Genomic DNA, 5,043 nt, shown 5'->3' with positions numbered 1-5,043 from the left:
AAAAAAAAAAAAGACTAGCAAATTGCTCTGGCACCCCCTACATCAACTCCTTGCTTAGGATCAGGGAAGACCCCTCCTCTCCATGCTGAATCCAACCTGAGCATGGTGACAGGCACCTATAATCCCAACACCCTGGGAGGCTGAGGCAGGAGGATTGCAAGTTTGAACCCAATCTAAGCAACTCAGTGATATAGTGAGACCCTGTCTCAAAATCAATTTTTAAAAGGGCTGGGGATATGCAGCTCAGTGCAAAGGCCCTGGATTCAATCCCCAGTACCACAAAAACAGAATCAGCAGGCCCACTCTAGATGAGAAATAAAGACTTGAGTTTACCCCGAAGTCCTTGGCACTCCAAATACAGTGGTGAGAAGGCAGTGAAGGGAGAGAATACAAATATCTGGACAAAGGGCACTATGAGAAGAAATCGATTTACACAACAAAAAGAAACAGTAATGGGGAGAACCAGCTCAGAAATCCATCAGCCTGCGTCCTGCAATTCAGATATTCACTAAAATGTGACCTGAATCCAGAAGATCTGAGGACTTCTTGTACTGAAACAAAAAAGTGTACTCTATGAAGATAACATGTTTCAGCACGCTGACGGGAGCACATATCAAGATAAAGGACGCTGGTTACCCTGGGACACATGGCTTCTAAATGATAGAGGGAAGCAAGACTGACAGACGCTGCCTACCTCTCAGGATCACACATCCCACAACAGATAGGGAAGTTCATCACAGGGCTGGCCCAGTGTTCCCAAGGAAAGCCCAGAGTCCTCAGCCCCCAACTCCCTCAAAGCCTGTGTAGACACCAGCCGTGTGCCCGCTCTGATGGCACAAAGAGTCATTTAAGAAGAAAAAGACAGGCCCTGAGGGTGTGTTCAGTAGACAGGACATGACTCAGAGGAGTCTTAAATACAGGGCAAAGGAAAGCTAGTCAATCAAACCTTGGCCACACCTCTGCCCAGACTGCATGCAGCCTTCTGCCTGGCCACAGGGAAAGCCTTGAGCCCTGGCCTTCATCAGACAGCAGGGGCTTTGGCTGAAGCAAGCACATCTGCTTTCCATTTTCCCCATGCTGAGGGAACAGAGCCCTTAAAAATGTCACCTATTTTCTTTTTCTGGGGTAGATTGTTATCTGCTTTTTTTAAAAGACAATGACATCCAGACTATCTATGAAATCAACATTGTGTCCTCAACTGTTCATGTCAGTGATGAAAACCAGAAATGTGCCTGACATTTACACCTATATTAACACACAGATCCCAATCCCCAGCTTGTTTAGAGTAGATCCAAACATCTGTCTGCTTGCCCAAGCCAGGGGTGAAGGTTTCCAAAGAGTAGTCATCAAATAGACGCAGGAAGAGTTCTCAGCTTTGGCTCCCTCACCAATGTCCCTTATTTCTGAGGAAAGAGAGGGCTGTGATAAAGAGCTCAGACCCCCATCCCACCTCCAATGTTTTAAATAACCAAAAAACTGTTCAGGAAAACAGGAATTATGTATCTAACCATAAAAACAAACAAACATCAACCAGGACAGATAATCAGGCAAGAGACACAAATTGCTCCTAGGCATATGTAGAAGTTACCTTCACCACATAGCATGGGCCAGAGGGTCACTTTAGTCCGGAAGTTTATGGCCAAGTTGGGTAACACATAGCAAACCCCCTTAATCCCCTGACCCTAGCCAAAAAAAAAAAGCTCAACTGCTGAAGCCAGACTGCCTGGGTTGAAATCCCAGCTCTGCCACTTACTAGTTGAGTGACCTGGAGCAAATGACTTAAAACACCCTGTGCACCTATTTTCTCTCATCTGTAAAACACGGCTAAAAGCAGCATCTACGTTATACAGGTTTTTTGTTTGTTTGTTTTTGGGTACCAGGAATTGAACTCAGGACCGTGTACTTGCCAGGCATGCACTTGTGCCACTGAGCTATAACCCCAGCCCATAGTTCTTATAAAAATGAGTTAATATGTATAAAATACTTATGCCCATGCCAGGCAACACAGAATAAACATGCTCACTAAGCACTACTACTGCTCAGATGCAAGGAAAAAAAATTCTCCACCCTCACAGCTTTAAACACTTTAATAGCTTAACACAGATAGTCTCACTATACCCCCCTGAAAAAATCTATACTATCCAAAAGCTGAGTCTCATCAGGATAGCAGCCCAGATTGGTACAGATCCTCCAGCAACAGGAAGTTCAGCCAGGAAGAAATCAATGCTGATATCTAACAGCAAAACAACTGATACTCAGTGTCAGGCACTGATCTTATGCTCACAAGAACCTCATGATAGCCGGGTGTGGTGGTACACGCTGTAATCTCACACTCCGAGGCTGAGGCAGGACGATCCCTGTGAGTTCAAAGCCAGGCTAGACTACATACCAAGACTCAAAAAAAAAGAGTAAGGTCCTCTTACCACCTCCACTGATGGGTAAGAATCTGAGGCAGAGAATGGTATAATTAATAAAGGTCACACACTGGGCTGGGGATTTAGCTCAGCAGCACAGCACTTGCCTGGCAAGCACGAGGTTGTGAGTTCGATTCCCAGTACTGGAAAAAAACCAAAAAAATAAAATAATAAAAAAATAAAGGTCACACAGCTACAAATGGTAAAGTCGGGATTTCAACTAGGCAGCCTTGCTCTAGGGTCAGTTCTCTTCACCATTCATCACACTGCTCTTGCCAATGACATTTTCTAAGGAAGCATCCACAAAATGTGTCTGGAAAAGGAAGCTTCTTGACTCTCTAGAAATGGATTCATAGCTAAATATCATTAATTCTTCAGATACCTTAGGTGTTTAAGCTGGCCTAGTAACAGGACTTGGGATGTCCTGCTGGGAATAAACTTCAGTGAACGGTGGCGGATGCAGAGAACAGGAGGCGGTCAGTGAGGAGTTCTAGGTCAACCAGACCTCCCAGTACAGTCAGGAAGCATGATCCTGAAACAGGTTTTAATAACGATCCTGCTCCCAACTTTGTGACAACCACAAGGTGCCAAAGGACATAAGGACCACATTCACTGTATTGTGGCTTCACCTCCGGCCTGCTCTCCAACACTAAGTCCATGACGTCTTAGTTTGGCTAATGAAACTGATTTATTTTTAAAGGTGGAGAGAATACAACAGAAGGGAAGAAAGCTATCAGAAAAAGGCAAGGTCTCTAAGTCTTTCCTTCCATTGCCTCACAGGGCCAACTGTAAAGCAGCTCTCAAACATCAAGGGTTTCAGGGATACAGTGTAAGGTGATAAACATTCCCAGAACTTTATACCAGTCAAGTTCATCCCTCACCATAAACTCATCTGCGTTTCTTCTCCCTCCTCCCAAACTGCCTTTCCCTTCTTCTCACACAATTTTCCCACAATACACATTCCCTGGGAAACAGTAATGAACACTTTTTACCAAAAGCAAAGTGCCAAAGTAGACATGCAGCAAGAATGAATTCAGGAGCTGGTGACTGCAGGTGCCCAGATGATCAGTGAACACCACTGGAAGCTTTTCTCAAGACTCCCCACCATCTGTCACCCCAAAATCTCTACTTCCAGGTGGTGTGTCAAGCTGAAGATGTGATGGGGGAGACAGAAAAAGAAACTGTGAATATGTCGGAAACTGCTTGTGACAGGAATGTGTTAGAATGCTTTCAGCCTGATCTCTAGGTCTGTGCCCAAATGTGCTTGCACAGATGAAGGCAAGTGAGGCTCAATTCTACAACTCTCAAAAGGCAGCCTGTATTCTAAGCAAAACATCAACTTAGGGACCACAGGCAAAGGGCAACCTTTCTAGAAGAGCAGAACAAATGACTCTCAGCATCACTGCAAGCCATGGGTCCTTTATGAAGCACTATGCCAATGAGAAAGCTGTCACTGGAGGCCACCTTACCCGCTCTGGGGTTGGGCTGGGGCAAGTCGCTACCTCTTCTTCTTTCCAAGCAGGCACTGTGATTTCTTCCAGTCCCTGGGGCCCCTGGGTCTTCAGCTGAAATTGGGCCAGATGCTGCTATAGGAGTTGTGGAAAGGCTGATTTAAGCCTGGAGGAGGGTCATTCCACTGCTTTAGTTCCCTCCTTAGCAGATCTGCCCAGCATCCTCGAGCTCTCTTCCACCCTTGTGCACTCTCCCCTCTACTAAGAAGACCCCCTTCTCCTCTCACTGGCGTGGTACAGTCAGGCCTCCGGTACCCCGCTCCAGTCTCCTTTACTCTCGGTTAAGAAATTCTCTTCCAATTCGTGACTGCTTCCCTGGGCCGGACCCACACCTATTCCAGTCTCCTCGGCTCCAAGCCCCTTCCCTGGGCTGCCCCCGCATTCCAGGCCCCCTCCCTTCCGCCCCATCTCCTTTTTTCTCTCCGCTTTTAACCTCCTCCACTCCACCTCCTCTTCTCCACCCCAGACAGTCCGTCCTCCGTGCCTACTCTAAGCTAGGGTCCCACGCTCTTCCCCTCAATTCTAGTCTCCTGGTCCCACTACTCTTATCCCACAACAAACTTTCCGCCGGTGCCCGCCGCCTTCAAGCCGCCATCTTGCCGCGGGGCAGGCCGGGTAGTGGCTCGGGCCGCGGGAATCCCCACGCACAGCGCACCGCGCGTCATCGGGGGCGGGGACGGGGCGGGGCAAGGGGCGGGGCCTCGGGCCAGCGACGGGGGTGGGGGGGCCGGGTGATGGAGAAAGATGGGAGCCTCTTAAAACAGGGTTTGAGGGGCTGGGGATTTAGCTCAGCGGCACAGCGCCTACCTGGCAAGTGCGAGGTCGTAAGTTCGATTACCGATACCGGAGAAAAACAAAACAAAAAAAAAAAAATGGGTCTGGGGATTTAGCTCAACAGCACGGCACCTGCCTGGCAAGCACAAGGTTGTGAGTTCAATTCCCGTTATCGGGAAAAAGAATTTAAAAAAAAAACAAAAAAAAACAGGGTTTGGAGGCCTGACTACGAGAAAAGGAAGGAGATGTGAGGCGTAGGGCAATAGCAGGAAAGGGAAGAAAGACGAAGGCGCGCGCGGGGGTGGGGCGAACCTCGCTCAAAAATATAGTGGGAGAGTCTCCAT

The 5,043-nt window shown here is 47.8% G+C and overlaps 1 protein-coding gene across 6 annotated transcripts in view; it reads right to left on the bottom strand.

The window, feature by feature from the left end:
- Positions 1–4,579, bottom strand: part of Tjap1 (tight junction associated protein 1 (peripheral)) — a 22,550-nt gene extending 17,971 nt beyond the window's left edge. For 4 of the 6 annotated variants that reach the window (XM_013516818.1, XM_005389769.1, XM_005389776.1 and 1 more), the window contains exons 1-2: positions 4,487–4,579; positions 3,884–4,000 (exon numbers count right to left, since the gene is read on the bottom strand). The gene's annotated coding sequence lies outside the window, so the exon portion shown is untranslated. Of the gene's footprint in view, positions 1–3,883; positions 4,032–4,486 lie in introns of all 6 variants that reach the window. The other 2 variants (XM_005389773.2, XM_013516816.1) reach the window with 2 other exon arrangements.
- Between the last annotated feature and the right edge of the window lie 464 nt (positions 4,580–5,043).

This window comes from Chinchilla lanigera, unplaced genomic scaffold, assembly GCF_000276665.1.
Source record: "Chinchilla lanigera isolate Chin_1 unplaced genomic scaffold, ChiLan1.0 scaffold00036, whole genome shotgun sequence".
In the NCBI taxonomy this organism is placed as follows: domain Eukaryota; kingdom Metazoa; phylum Chordata; class Mammalia; order Rodentia; family Chinchillidae; genus Chinchilla; species Chinchilla lanigera.
Note: the sequence above shows the minus strand (reverse complement) of the source record. Positions and strands in the feature narration are given on the sequence as shown.